This window comes from Ursus arctos, unplaced genomic scaffold (assembly GCF_023065955.2).
Source record: "Ursus arctos isolate Adak ecotype North America unplaced genomic scaffold, UrsArc2.0 scaffold_23, whole genome shotgun sequence".
NCBI classification, from domain to species: Eukaryota; Metazoa; Chordata; class Mammalia; order Carnivora; family Ursidae; genus Ursus; species Ursus arctos.
In genome coordinates, this window is record NW_026622908.1 from 37,245,441 (window position 1) to 37,261,874 (window position 16,434).

Below are 16,434 nucleotides of genomic sequence, written 5' to 3' on the forward strand. Positions count from 1 at the left end.
ATAGCTCCAAATTTATTTGGTAAATATGTCTTAAATTTGTTCTAGCGTTTTGTTGGGATTGAAAAATCATTGTATATCTCTTGGATGATATAAAAGTTCACTGGCATCAAAGGTGAATTTTGCTACTTTGTTTACAATAGAATGGTCTAGAATGTTTTAGAGGATCTTATGTTTCAATCTATTATGTATTCCATACAAATTTGTAACACTGTCGTATGTCTCATCCACTCAAATTATTTGTATCTGGATTAAGCTCTTTTTAGCAGACAAAAAAAAGAACAACTAATGGTCCACTTAGTGCATACAGCACAGTATCTATTATATTGTAGGTCCTCACATAATAATATCTCTGAATTGTCCAAATATGAAATCTCTCCATATTGTGATTTATTATATATTAAAATTGTTCATGTTATTTTTCTGCTCTGTGGCCCACTGTTACATTACTGTTTAAAAGCCAAATCCTACCTACCATTCAAGACCTTCTCTATAAATTTTTTTCTTCTTAAATTCCATTGGATTTTCAGCAGAATCTCAATTTTACTCTGTATTTTAATCAGGCAATTTCCTAAATAGGTTCTATACTTTCCCACCTACCTGCTTTTGCTCATCTCATGCCATTATACTAGACAGATCCTAGGGTCACTTGCCATCAAACTCCAACCTATCCTAAAATTCTTACTTAAAGAGGTATTTTCTCCATAAAGTCTATCCTAATAGTGTATTTAGGAATAGGATTTTTAAACTTTTGTAGTTCTTTACATAAACCTTGTTTCTATTATCTTACAGGTAATTGTGTACTTAAAAATTGTTAGACTACATATCTGATTAAGGGCAAAAACAATAGTGAATTTATTTTTTAAAAATTCTACACATGTAGTTACTCAGTAGATATTTGTTAACTCAAATCAATCTTCTTGGCCACATAAATGATGAGACATCCAAGAAGACTTGGTGATATGAGAGGAACTACTTTAGACTGGAAAGCTGTGCTCATTCATGGGACTCACAGTAGATTTTTGTTCAACAAATATTTATTTTGAGTGTCCTCTTTGTGCCAGAAGATGTACTAGTATTTAAAGTGTGCAACTGACCTGAGAGGAGGAGACAATAAACAGGAACCCACAGGAACTGTCCCCCAAAGGTGCAGAACTTCAGAACAGAATGCGGACTGCTCTTGGTGAGACAAGAGATTTTATCTTTTTTTTTTTTTAAGATTTTATTTATTTATCAGAGAGAGAGTGTGAGAGAGAGAATGAGTGGGGACAGTGGGAGAGGGAGAAGCCTGCTCCCAGCTGAGCAGGGAGCCCAATGATGTGGGGACCCCTGGATCATGACCCAAGTCAAAGGCAGTCGGTTAAGCCTGAGCCACCCAGATACCTCAAGAAAAGAGATTTTAAAAGAAACTTCACGGGAAAATGGCATCATTTAATGAGAGCCTAAGAGACAATAGGAAAAGCTCAGGACACTAAGTATAGACGCTGTAGAAGAGCCAAAGATGAACGTGTCACATTGTAGTAACAATTGGAACAACTTAAAAATCAGATAGTAAATATGTTTTAGGCAAGTTGAACAAATCAGGGTTAAGAATTGGACTTCCCGGAGCCCAGAGCCGTTGAAGCTTTCAGTAGGACAGAAAAGTTTAGGTTAATATAGAATTGCCAAAAGCCATAAAGAATGCAAACTATGTTCTTCTCTAGGAGACCAGGAACCAGGGACCAGCGCTGTTGCAGAACTTAGGTGGAGGACGAATGAGACCATAAAGGGTGATCATGGGGCTCATCTCTAAGCCAAAATAAGAAGCATTTTTAAGGGGGGGGGTGACTAAGATGATCTCCAAATATGAGAGTCCCACCAATCCTGATATATCTCATGATGGAAAAGAAACTTTGTGTAATGTCTGCTTTTCACCTTTAAATGGAGATTAAAAAAAGCAACTGAACTTGGATATTTCACAAGTGTATCTACCAACTCAACCTGTGGTTTGAGTTAACGTACCATAAAATAAACAACATAAATTATAAGACCTCTATCCTTTCCATTTTAGCTTTAAGAACAGGAAACTTGAAGATGTAGGGACCTTCAGAGGGACAAAAAAAATAAGCTCTATTTTATGAAATCCCAGAATGTAAAACAAAACCCAGCAAGAAGAAATTATAGAGAGATAGCTTTTCGTTCTATAAAAAAAGAAATACCTTCATTGTTTCTGGTTTGAGGTAAAATGAAGTAGGTATCGGGGCGCCTGGGTGGCACAGCGGTTAAGCGCCTGCCTTCGGCTCAGGGTGTGATCCCGGCGTTCTGGGATCGAGCCCCACATCAGGCTCCTCCGCTATGAGCCTGCTTCTTCCTCTCCCACTCCCCCTGCTTGTGTTCCCTCTCTCGCTGGCTGTCTCTATCTCTGTCAAATAAATAAATAAAATCTTAAAAAAAAAAATGAAGTAGGTATCATCCACCCTGTCCCTCCCACTGAATGCAGCTAAAAAACTTGGACAGAAAGCAAGGAGCAGCTATTTGAGGATAAGCAAATAGTAACAGGTAGTTTGGGAAAGAAGGCCAGATTTGGAGGACAGCTGAACTGGTGGTTGGTTTGCCCCTTTTTGTTCCCTCTCCTGTGTCCCCTGGCCTGGACTCAGGGCAGCCTGAAACCCAGAAGCGGACATTGGCTTGGATAGACAGGGCTCCAAGAGGAACCATCTAGTTCAGACTGGAAGAGTGAGAAAGGGATCTCCTGCTGGTGACAATGGCAGCAGTGGGACCCACATGCACCTTAAACTCAGGGGGAAAGGTACCTTTCTCTTCAATCAAAGAACTTGTCTCTGGAAGTTAAGGTGAACCGAAGTGGATTTTTTTTTTTTCTCTCCCGTCTTCCTGCTATTTGGACTCAGACCTGGGTGCAGTCAAGGGAAACTCCCTTCAGAGTAGGTAAATAAAGCCTCAGCCTTCTGACCAAGCAGGAGAACCCAGGGAACTGGAAAGTACCAGGGAGATTTTACCGAGGGAGGAGCTCTGGAAAGTGACCTGATAAAGTTGTTTATGAATTCCTGGGCTCAGCCATGAGTCACAAATGGGTGGAAAGGATTCCAAACAGCACGCTAGAGACTTTGAGGGCTTAGATGGAACTAAGAGATAAACCACCTTCCAGGTGCCAGACTGGCCACTGGGTAGAACAGGTGTAGAACATATGTGAATGTCACATTAAAGGCTTTGAAAATGCAACTGACATTGAAGTCACAGCGTAGAAGGGAGGGGGTGGTGGTGGTCAAAGAATTTCCAACACTTTGAATCTAATAACCAGAGAAATTACCGAGGCTAGTGTTGATAGTAACCCTGCCAGCTCTGGTCTCAGGAAGAGAATGAGGATGGGGAACAGATGGTAAAGATTTGGGGATTGCAATCAAATGTTGATCCCTTCCCAACTGGACTACCTTCTAGAGCAGTGGATCTTTATTTTTTTAAATAATAATTTTTTATTATGTTACGTTAGTCACCATACGGTACATCCTTAGTTTTTGATGTAGTGGATCTTAAGCTGTATTATGTATCAGAATCACATGGAAGGCTTGTTAAAACTCAGATCCCTGGACCCCACCTTCTCCTACTAGTGATTAAGTAGATCTGGGGCGGGGCCTGAGCATTTGCATTTGTAACAGGTTCACAGGTGATGCAGAAGCTCCCGGTCCTGGGACCTGCACTATGAGGGTCACTGTTGTAAAATAGCATTGCAAAGGAACCAACTGGGTTTTAAGTGCATATCATTAATTGGAATAATTGAGAAGCTAGCTAGGATCCTCTGTGACTTAGCCTTTTTGTCTAGCAGTTATGTGTTAGATATTAAACACGCATACACACACACACACACACACACACACACACACACACACCCCTTGGCCCCTAACCCTAACTCCAACCTCCAGAAACAGCTACTTCTCCCACTTCCCCTTCTTTTTCTTCATTTCCTTCCCGTCCACCCCCTCATCCTCCCTCCTTATTCTTTTTTCTTCTCCTTCTCTAGCAGCTCCTATATTAGCTATTGAAAAAAAAATGTGATTTTCCTGACCTCCAGGGACAACAAGAACTCCTTCTCTTTATTGGTTTTCCCTCCCTCTTCCTCTTTCTCTTTCTTCTCCTCCCTCTCTCCCTACTTTTACTCCCTCCTTGTTTTGGATACGATAACAAAACATAGTTGGAATTTTCATCAGAACAATGAGAATTCTCATCAGAATGATGACTCAGTAGAAGCCCCAGAATTTTTCCTCCAGTAATTATTCACAAGTTGTTGCAACATGGGACACTGGATTCCATTGTTCATAGATACTGTAATGCCTTTTGGCTCATTTAGTAGTTGGCCACCTATTCCTGAGTTTTCCAGGTGAATAATGGATCTACAGATGGGATTCAGTGGTTCATTTACAATTTTTGTAAACTGAACATACAGGATATATACATAAAGAGAGATCAATCTCTAGAAAATCAGACTAAAAATTCTTTGTATTTGCAGTGGAGCCCACCACCTCAACACTGGATGGTCCTTCTGTACTATTTTGGTCTTTGGTCTTTGGGGCAGAAAGAAAAGAACCTGAGAAAGATAACAGAAGAACTAGTTTTACCAAGCCCTACAAAGAATAGGAAAGAATCTTTTTTTTTTTTTAATTATTTTTTAAAAAGATTTTATTTATTTATTTGACAGAGATAGAGACAGCCAGTGAGAGAGGGAACACAGGCAGGGGGAGTGGGAGAGGAAGAAGCAGGCTCCTAGCAGAGGAGCCTGACGTGGGGCTCGATCCCAGCATTCTGGGATCACGCCCTGAGCCGAAGGCAGACGCTTAACCGCTGTGCCACCCAGGAAAGAATCTTTTTGAATGTCAAGAAAGAAAACAAAAACTATACTTACAATCTTTCTGAAATCAAGAAATGAAGAATGAGTTTGTTTTAATTCTTTTCATAATTTTCCTTTTTAGGAAAGTATCCAGCAATAAAACTGTTCAGCCTACCTCTTTAAACAGCACAATAACATTGTACCTGAATTTAATGACCAGAAGAAGTGGAGAAGCTTTATGTAAAAAAATAATGTTTATTATATGTATTATTGTAAAACTGGAAATACCTAAAATGTTCAGTTTTGGGTAATGATTTGACTTTCTGTATTAATCAGCAATTGTTGCAAAAATGTCATACAACAAAAAAAATCCCAAACCTAGTGACTTGTAAGTATTTCTTTAATTAATTTCTTGGTGGCTGGCGGGGGGATGGGGTAACCATGTGATGGGTATTAAGGAGGGAGGGCACACGTGGTGATGAGCACCGGGTGTTACACGCAACTAATGAATCGTTGAACATGACATCAAAAACTAATGATATGCTATATACTGGCTAATTGAACATAATAAAAAAAGTGATTTTCTTATATTTTACTTTTTTATACAGGTGATTTTATGTCAGCTGGGGCAGCTCTGATTCCCGTTACAGGCTGGCTACACTTGGATCCAGGCTTTAGATTATGTTGAGGTCTGCTGCACAGGTCTTGTTTCGGGATTGACGGGTCAGCTGCTTCCGGTGGCATGCCTTCCTCATTGTGATACAGGAAGCTGAGGGGATTAGTTAAACTAACCAAGCATGTCTGAAACCTGTGTGCCATCATGCCCATTAGTATTCCATTGGTCAGGGAGAGTCACATGCCCAGTGTCAGCGGAAGCAGCCTTTACTCTGCCACTGCAAGGTTACATGGCAGAGGGAGTGAGGAAAGAATCGGAAACAACAATCTAAATCTACCACATTTTCCCAGTCACATGAGGAGAGGTTTTTCTTTTTTTAAAAACCTTGTTATTGTGGATAATGTCAAAATTATTAAAGCAGCTAGAAGAGTACAATGAACCCCCATGTACCCATTACTTAGCTTCACCAGTTATCAACACCTGGCTACCTTTCTTTCATTTATATTTCCATTCACTCCCTTGAGTGGATTATTTAATCTCCTGGATATCACACACTTTAGGATCTATCTCTGAGATAATTTAAAAAAAAATTTTTAAAGATTTTTTTTATTTATTTGAGAGAGAGAGAGCATGTGCATGCACATGAGAGAGAGAGCGAAAGAGAGAGAGCACGCTCATTAGCATGAGCAAGGGGAGGGGCAGAGGGAGAGGGAGAAGCAGACTCCCCACGCAGCAGGGAGCCTGCCCACAGCAATGATGCGATGACGGGGGGCTCAGTTCGAGGACCTTGAGATCATGACCTGAGTCGAAGGCAGACTCTTAACAAACTGAGCCACCCAGGTGCCCCTGAGATGCTTTAAAAAAAAGCATAGCCACAATCTCTTGAACAAATAATTTCTTAAGAATGTGATAGAAATAAAATTCTATAGGAGAGCACAGGCAGGAATTTCTCTGACATTGGCTATAGCAATATTTTTCTAGCTATGTCTCCTAAGGCAAGGGAAACAAAAGCAAAAATAAACTATTGGGACCACATCAAAATAAAAACTTCTGCACAGCAAAGGAAACAATCAACAAACCAAAAAGACAACCCATTGAATGGGAGAATATATTTGCAAATAACATCTCCCATAAGGGGCTAGTGTCCAAAATATATGAAGAATTTATATACAACTCAACACCAAAAACAACAATCCAATTAAAAATGGGCAGAAGACATGAACAGACATTTCTCTGAAGAAGACATATAGATGGCCAACAGACACATGAAAAGATGTTCAATGTCAGTTATCATCAAGGAAATGCAAACCAAAGCCACCACGAGGTATCACCTCATGTCTGTCAGAATAGCTAAAATCAAAAACACAAGAAATGAGTGTTGGCGAGGACGTGGAGATAAAGGAACCCTTGTGCATTATTGGTGGGAATGCAAACTGGTACAGCCACTGTGGAAAACGGTATGGAGGTTCCTCAAAATATTAGAAGTAGAATTCCACAACTGGGTATTTACCCAAAGAATGTGAAAACACTAATTCAAAAAGATATAAGCATCCTTATGTTTATTGCAGCATTATTTACAATGGCCAAATTATGGAGGCAGCCCAAGTGTCCTTCAGTAGGTGAATGGATAAAGATGTGAGATACACACACACACACACACACACACACACACACACACACAATGGAATATTACTCAGCCATAAAACAGAATGAAATCTTGCCATTGCAACAATGTAGACGGATCTAGAATGTATAATGCTAAGTATAAATAAGAAAGTCAGAGAAAGGCAAATGCCATATGATTTCACTCGTATGTGGAATTTAAGAAACAAAGTAAGTGAACACAGAAAAAAAGACAAAAAAAGTCTTAAATAAAAAAAGAGAACATGGTAGAATCTTAGTTATCAAACACTGTGTCTATAAAAGAGTTGTAATGACATAGGAAATGAATATAACTTTTAGTGAAAAAAGATAATGTGTAATTGCAAGTATGTTAAAAATATGCTGTGCAAGAGATCGAATGGAAATTTAACAAGATGTTAAAAGCTGGGAATAAAGTTGTTTTTTCAGTGCTGGGAATAACTTTGTTTTTTAAAGAGCATTTTATTTTTATCTGTTTAAATACTTTCTTTAATAATTATGGATTTTTTAATGAAAATAATGTCAAACTTAAACATGAATTTAGGTTGCTGGGCAAGTCAGGTTACTTATTTGGGTATACAATCTTCCCTGATAGTCCTGTTATTGGTTTACAGAAAAGGAAGCATAAAAAAATTAGAAAGAGTAGCGAGCATACTTGCCATTAGAAGACCTTTGGCAAAGCACTCAAATCTTGGCGTACTCTTCATTATATAATAATATACATATATAATATATTATATATAATATAATGATAAGCTAGGAACATTTTGATCTTGAGGATCAAGTACATGTGAGGACATTCTGTAAATGGAAATTTGCTGTACAATTGAAAAATATTATTATTTCTGAGACCAAATTCCTAGCTAGAACCTGAAGGTTGATAACCGTAATATCATGTTCTAGACAGCAGGCTGTGGGAAATTGTCATGTTCTTTAGTTTCTTGAGGTCAGTTGGAAAGAGCACTGGGCTGATAACCAGCTTGGCCCGGGTTCTAGGTCCAGCGTTGCCCCCTTACTGGCCTGGTCACCTTCTGAGAGTCCTTCCTACTTTTTTTTGGGTTGTCATTGTTGCAAAAATTAGGAAGCTGTGTTAGATGATCTCTAAGGGCCCTCTATATATCACAAATAATTGTTGGCCAAATGACTAATGCACAATTTTGGAACTGAAAAGTAATTTTTCAGAGAAGGCATAATGCCAGCATTTGCTTGCCGTCATTAGCTTGATTTGTTTACTGTCTCTCTAGGTTAATATTCTGTACTGTGTGCAGATTTGGTGAGAGGAAATGGACCAATTAAAATGTGGAAGCCAAGTTTTAATAAAGCAGATGGCAGAGTAGATCATGGGTTTGATATTTAGAGCCATGCTGTATATGCAAACAGATCATTTTGGAAACTCTTATGCTGCCTTCCATGTGAGCTGGACTTAATCAAACCATTTAAGTTGAAGTTTTGCTTTTGTCCCTTCCTAGCTAGGTGACCTTGGGCAAATGCCTTAGCTATCTTGATGCTCCATTTCTCAATCTCACAAATGGGTATTATAATATCAGCTTATTAGAGATTCTATTAAAAGGATAAAAATGGTAATATTCTTGGAACAGCTTTATATACGAAAAAGTTCTGTATATAGCGAAGTCTCTGTTTGATGTTCAAAAGGGTAAGTCATCTGGAAGTGTAGCATTGTCTGTTTTCATTCATCTTAATGAAGGAAGCTGGTAAAGGGAATAATCAAAGCCCATAGGTATTAAGAAAGTAGGGAACAAAAGAAATAATTAGTTTCAAAACCTGGACAAGAACCAGAAATGAAAGCTGGAGTTTTGAATGTTGACACTGGAGCAAGAGATTTGTCAGGAGACCAGGGCTTCAGCTCAATAATTATCTGCTCCCCAGATTCATTGCCCTGGGCCTTATTAAATGAAGTTAGGACCTTTAGGGATATATATGTGGGCATGATATAATAATTCTCAAATGACACTGTGTGACCTTAAGGCATAATCATCAGACTCAGGAATAAAGTTGAATTTGTTTAAGTTAACTCTAGCGAAGAGAACTCAGACAGTAACTGTAAACAAAGAAGCCACGCACATCTAAATAAAGGGTACCAGGTCCCAAATACTGGGGTCAATAGTTGAGAGATATTTTCTTGTTTCATGCATTGGCACAACTCATTTTTAAGACTGCACTATTTTATATTCTTATTCCTCTTTCTCATGTCTTACAGAGCCATGATTGATTATCGTATCTTGATTAGTTTATTCCTCAGGTTCTTGATACCTTGGAAAAATAAATATACTGTCTTTCCTAATGATAAAATAAACAATGCTTTTAGCCCCTCATGGAAGTCCAAATGTCAGCCTCGCTCTCTCTCTCTGGTGCTCCTCTTCAGTTCTTATCCTAGGAAACTCTAGCTCATCTCCTCCCATGCTCCAGTACCACAACTGTGAAGGCTTGGTCGGTTACCCCAGGCTTCAATCCACCCCCCACCCCATAGCTCTTAGCTCTTCACTCTTAGCCTTCGTTGCAGCAAATCGTGGTGGTTTGTTGACATGATTGTTACCCCCTCTAGACTGTGAGCTACTTAGAGAGAAGAACATGACTTTTCCATCTTTAGGTCTCAGGACCTCAACTAATATCTGATGTTGGGTATGGGTTGAAGTTAGAAGAAAGATGGGAGGCACTCAGGGCCTGAATTGTTGATCTAATTTTTGACGCACATCTCTTCTCTGACTTGGTTGTATGTTTAAAAGACCAAGCCAAGGGGTGCCTGGGTGGCTCAGTCGGTTAAGCATTTGTCTTTGGCTCAGGTCATGGTCTTCCGGTTCTGGGATTGGCTTCGCGTTGGGCTCCTGGCTCAGTGGGGATTCTGCTTCTCCCTCTCCCTCTGCTTCTCCCGCCTGCTCATGTTCGCTGTCTCTGTCTCAAAGGAATAAATAAAATCTTAAAAAAAAAAAAGACCAAGCCAAGAAAAGGAAGTCTTGTGATGATTCATTTCTTCTCTTTGCTTGCTTCCTATCTCCCCCATTGCTCCATTCCTTCATTACTTTCATCTTTCTTCTCTTCTTATCTGTAATAAATAAAAATATTCACAGTCTAAAAAATAAAGCAATGAATTATAACCTATTCATGATTATATGTTGGTATAAATATGTAACAAAAATTTAAATGAGGGAGCATAGACAAATCTCCCATACAATATAATTCCAAATAATTTATGTAGATATTACCCCCTCACTTGGGGGAACATGACTCCCTACTCTGTAAGTGTGGGCTAAATATGGTGACTTCCTTCCAAAGAATACGATATGGAAAGGAGAAGAGAGAGTAAGTATACCCTGGGGAAACCTGACAAATACTGCTGCTGCCATGTGATCAAAGTCAACCAACAGTGAAATCATGTTTATAGTATGTACCCTTGATACAATGTGATGAGAACGACAGTTTACCTCTGTGTCTTTCTTCCAAAAACCTGTAACTCCTTGTCTAAGCATCAGACAAATTCAGTTTGAAGGACAAATTCTACAAAACACTACAAAATACCTGACCGGGACTTCTCAAACTGCTACAGTTATGAAAATAAGGAAAGTCTAAGAAACCACAGCCAAGAAGGACCTAAAGAGACGTGATGACTGAATGTAGCGTGGGATCTTTGATGGGATCCTTGAACAGAAAAAGAGCATTAGGTAAAAAATAAGGTAATCTGAATAAAGTATGAGCTTTAGTTAGTAATAATAGGTCAATGTTGGAGAATTAGTTAAGACAAACGTACTATAGTCATGTTAACAATGGGGGAAATTGAGTGTAGTGTGCATATACTCAATCTTACCTAAAGTAGATATTCCCCGCTTGGTTACTTCCTATTGTGTCACTATGGTTACTGCCTTCATAGCAACCGTTGTAGTCTATTATGATCTTTTTTTGTTTGTTTACTGTCTGCCTCTCCCATTAGATTGTACACTTCGCAAGGGCAAAGATCTCTGTTCAGTCTGTTGCATTCCCACTATGTTGGAGGTTGCTACACATAGTAGATGTTCAATAAATAGCTGTTGAATGAATGAAGGAAGGAATTATTGGTGATTGTTGCCAAGACTTGAAGGATCATTGCAACTGGAGCAGAACTAACTCATTACTTTACGTTATAAATAAACCATACTACATGCTTTCTCTAAAGAGTGGTAGTAGGGAAAGTACCTTGATCTAGGCTCCATTTCTCCCTCCCTCTCTATGGCTTATGTTCTTTCCTTCCTTCCTTCCTTCCTTCCTTCCTTCCTTCCTTCCTTCCTTCCTTCCTTCCCTCTTCCCTCCCTCTTTCCTTCCTCCCTCCCTCCCTTCCTTCCTTCCTTCCTTCCTTCCTTCCTTCCTTCCTTCCTCCCTCCCTCCCTCCCTTCCTTCCTTCTATAATAAAAAGAATAATTTCCCCAAACATCCTGTGAAGGATAGCCTGGAGTTTCTTCTTGGAAGGTGTGTAAATAAGGGTGCTAACATGCATTTGCTATTCATGCTGGGAAGTTCCTCACTTCTCTTCATCTCTTAATTGAGTCAACTGAAAGATATACATATTATCATGGGTGTATACCATGGGAGACTCAGACTTTCGCTATTGAGATGTTGTCACTAAGCAGAAGCACCTAGCTACTACGGGTAAAGAAAGTCTCTGTGCACAGCTGGGATCCTCCCCACCTCTTGGGATCACTGAAAGCAAGGATATGACACAGGGGCTGGGAATCCTGAAATCACAAAAGAATAATTGGCTGGTAGACCCTGGGCATAGTGTGTCATCCTTCATGTTTCATGAAGAACAGTGGTGGACAGCTAAGAAGGACAGTACTTTATATTGTCTCTGTTAGTCTTTGAAGTATTTCAGTGCTTTGACTGATGTTTTCAATTTCTTCCATTAGGTTATTTAACCTGTAGTCCTCCAGATGATTTTTTTGACTGCCCCCTATTTACTGTGGTGAGTTGTATGAGATATATGAAGACATATTAGGTGTGGTGTCTACCATCAATGACGTCAGCATCTGACTTGGGAGATAAAACACGAGGGCGTGAAATGTGAGTAAGGTCCAATGCGAGACTGTCCCTTGAAAGGGATATTATCGTGGAGGAGGGAGGGGCAAGAAAAGTCACACAACGCTTCACGGTGGAGGCAAAAACTGAGGTGGCCCTGAATGCATGGCTGTAAATTAGTGATTCATAAATCAATTCAATATTTTTGAGATCTCTAGGCGTCAACGTAACAGGTCACAGTGGTAGTGAGGGAGATAACTAAGGGCACTATAGGTATCACAGATGCTGTGATGGGCTTATACACAAGGTACAGAGGGGACACAGGGAACAGTGCGGTCACTTGTCCTGGCGTGGGTGTGGGGTGGGTGGTCAGGAAAGACTATTTAGATAAAGTGTTGCTGATAAAGCTCAATAAAAAAATACATTACTTTAAAAGAGATGTAATAGAAAAGAATGGTGGTGTATCACTTAAGTTTCAATTATTCTCCTGATTTTAAGCAGGAATGATGGTATTCAGTGCAATGGATTCTTTCCAAATCATGGACAGGATGGAGAAGGAGGCCTAGGCTGGGACTCTAAGAAGACTCCATAGCACAGACTTGGTTGGAAGAGGAATGGCCACATTCACCCGAGAGCGTCTGGGGAATCAAGGAGTCCCCACTGACGGGGTTTTTGCCTTCGGAACCACACCTCATCTGCTAGACTTCCAGCAGAAAACAGATGCCTCACACTACAGGCGCCTCTTTCTATGGGTTACTCAGTTTTAATTCATGTCTTGAGGGAGCGCTTCTGATTGGTGGAAACTAAACGCATCTTGAAGTGCTAGGGAGTCTGGGAGTTTGTAGGTTTTTAGGTCCTTAAGTATAAGAAGACTCACCAGATGGTGGATGAAACAGATTGTGTGCACACCACGTTGCCAGATTCTCTGGAGCTGCACACCGACCTCAAACGGCAAAGGCCTGGTACCGTACCCTGGGGAGGAGGGCTGTCTAACTGGACTGACAAATTAAAGACCAGAAAGTTGTCCCCATCAGTCAAACACATGGAGAAGATTCAAGATTTTAATTTAGAATTAACACACATACAGACACACAGACCCATAGCCAGTTACCTGCTGTTCCCAAGGCTATCATGCTCAAGTCTTTTAATTTTTTTTACATATTTTTTATTGAGATATAATTGACATATAACATATTAGTTTCAGGTGTATGACATAATGATTTGATATTTGTATATATATTATAAAATGATCATCACAACAAGTCTAGTTAACATCTGTCACCACAGTTACAAGGTTTTTTCTTGTGATGAGAACTTTTAAGATCTCTTCTCTTAGCGACTATCAAATGTGCAAGACAGTATTGTTAACTACGGTCACCATGTGGTTCATTACATCTCCAGGACTTCTTTATTCCATAACCAGAAGTTTATACCTTTTAACCCACTTCAGCCTTTTTGCCCACCCCCCCACTGGCAATAATGAAAACATTCTCTGTGTCTATGAGTTCAGTCTTTTGTTTTTAAAAATACAGAAACCTTCATGAATTTGCATGTCATCCTTGTGCAGGCACCGTGCTAATCTCCGTATCGTTCCAGTTTTAGTACCTGTGCTGTGAAGTGACCACTCATTGCTTTTCAAATAATGAGAAGGTCGTATGGCAACATCTGACTTTTAAAGGCCTCAGAATGAAACCGCCTTGTGGGGGGGGGTGTTTCCCAAGTCAGAGGCCCACAGAACTCCAGCCCTTGGACTTTCTCCTATTTGGGAGAAGACAAGGGTACCTGCTCTCCCATTTGGTCATGCCCATGTGTCTCATTTTCACTTCCTGATTGAGAAGCAGCTAAAAATCTATTACCATGGGGTAAAAGCACCACAGAAGCCTGTCCAAGATGAGGAGAAACGGCCTGTGCGTTGATAGAAGTGAATAGAACACAAGAGAATTAATGAATCAAAGTCAGTGCTTTCGGATATCTTAGATATTAACAAGTTTAATCCCCTTTTTTTTCTAGATACTGGGACGAAGCCTTGAAGGATGAAAGTGACTTTCCCAGCTTACCACTCCTAGAAACCATGTCTCCATGTCTCCTGGATCTCCGTCCCGTGATGCTTCTTCCAGAGAAGCATGGTAGATTCTCTGCTGCCCCACCCACTCCCTGCTGCCTGTTGCCATAACTCGTAACTCCTCTTATCTTTCACACCCCCACAGGTTCCTCAGACATCCTGCTTTCCTCTGTCAGCCCTATCCCCATGTCCTCACCTGATTTGCTTTTCTAGTGTCTTCCTACTCACCTTTTTTTTTTTTTTAAAGATTTTATTTATCTGAGAGAGAGAAAGAGAGAGAGAGAGCACAAGCAGGGGGAGTGGCAGAGGTAGATGGAGAAGCAGGCTGAGCAGGGAGCCTGATGAGGGGCTCGATCCCAGGACCCTGGGATCATGACCTGAGCCGAAGGCAGATGCTTAACCGACTGACCCACCCAGTACCCCTCATCTTTTCTTCATTATCCTCTTTCCTCTGCTTCCAAACACTACAACACTGTAAAAGGATGAAAGAAACATGAGAGGCTGTTTGGGACTTTCTTCTGGGTGTGATTGCATAGTATGCCTGTCCCTTCAGCTCTTTATTTTTGGAGTAAAGAGCAATAGCATCAATAGCATCCACTCTGCAGCAAATGGAAGTTACAAATTCTCAAAATTTTTCTATGAATGATGGCAGTTTAAAAATATTCTTGCTAAAATTGGGTTAAATATAGCAAAGTCTATGATGTTCTTTTAATATGCAGTAATAATAGCTACCCACTTCCTTCAAACGGACATTTTATAGTTTCCATTTGTATTTTTTATTACCTGTAAGTCTTAGGGAACATAAGACTTATAGATATAGAATCAAATAAAACATTAAAAAATAGTAATAGCCATACATGTTTCAAAAAAGTTTTTAATAAGAATGTACATTTATCAGTAACATTAAAAAAATCTGGAAACCAGAAAAGAATTATCTCTGAAGGGAGTCCTGTTCAATTCCACAAATATTTATGGAGTACCACCACTGCTAAAGGAGCAGCAAAGGATACAAATCGTAGCCAAAGGGTAGAACACAATCCCTTTGTTTAAGAACATACAGTTTTTATGAGCAGCAAGACACCCTCTCTAGATGTAATTTATCTCTTGATAGTAAATCAGCAGAGTCTAATAAATAAAGTCTAGCCACTGCACTAGATGCTGGGAATTCAAAGATGAACGGCATACTCTCCCTTCCGAGGGCACTCACAACTATTGTTTCTTTTCCCATTAAGATGAAGATATAAAAGAAATTTATGAACTACCGGTGGGTTTCAAAAGAGTAAGATAGCCATCTCAATGCGAATCCCTAGTAAAATTCTGGAAACGCGTGATTGACTAGATAATTCATAGGCATTTTGAAAAGCCTGGTGATTACTAAGAAGAGCCCGTCTAAAGTGATCCAAGATCAATCATGCCAAAAATACTTTCCTTTTAACATAAGGCTTTTCAATGGTTAGATTTATATCAGTATTGTAGTGTATCTTGGTCATATGAAAAGATTTGATTGGCTTTCCATGATATTCTTCTTGGAAAGATGGTTTATTACAGATTGGATGGTGAATTGGTTATCTTTTGATGCAAAATATACCATTTCAAACTTAATGACTCACAGTATCAATCATTTTATTTGCCCACGTTTCTGTGGGTCAGCATTTTAGGCTAGTTGGGCTGGGCAGTTCTGTTGGAGTCACTAATGTGACTGCAAGCATCTGGCAGCTCAGCTGCAGTTGGTCAAGGGAACCTTCTTGATGGCCTATTTCTAGGTGTCATCCTAGCCCTGACTTCTTCATGTGGCAGTCACAAGGCAGCAAGAGGGGACAGACACCGAAGGGTAAGTTTAAGCCTCTGCTTGCAATATATTTGCTAATGTCCCATTGGCCAAAGCAAGTCACATAGCCATGGGGGAAGGGGGACACCCAGAGGGATGGATCCACTTGGGGGAGGTCATAATTGTGACAGTGTACCACCGATGGTATTAACTGAGCATATTTCTAGCTAGTTGGACAACAATTCCTGGAGGACTACCATAGATACGCACTTGCTGTATTCTAGTTTGAATATTGGTTAATGATTTGGACAAAGGAAATGAAATGTGATTGTAATTTTAATCATGCCCCAAAACTATGATGAATAAAATCCTGTAGATAACTGTGGCAGTTTGGATCATTTATCCCAAATCAATAAAAAAAACCCCAATATATCAGTGTTAAATGAAAAGTCCTACAGGGGCGCCTGGGTGGCTCAGTTGGTTAAGTCTCGGACTCTTGATTTTGGCTCAGGTCATGATCTCAGGGTCGT

At 39.9% G+C, this 16,434-nt stretch overlaps 1 protein-coding gene and 1 non-coding gene across 3 annotated transcripts in view; one reads left to right on the plus strand and one right to left on the minus strand.

Annotated features, from left to right (window-relative positions):
- Nucleotides 1-16,434, plus strand: part of LOC113248896 (olfactory receptor 10V1-like) — a 62,286-nt gene that overhangs the window by 17,045 nt on the left and 28,807 nt on the right. For both annotated transcript variants that reach the window (XM_057317614.1, XM_057317615.1), the window contains exons 4-5: nt 4,959-10,750; nt 11,966-15,967. The gene's annotated coding sequence lies outside the window, so the exon portion shown is untranslated. The remainder of the gene's footprint in view (nt 1-4,958; nt 10,751-11,965; nt 15,968-16,434) is intronic.
- Nucleotides 13,597-13,699, minus strand: LOC113248900 (U6 spliceosomal RNA). Its single transcript, XR_003313650.2, has one exon. It is a non-coding gene; the product is annotated as a U6 spliceosomal RNA (small nuclear RNA).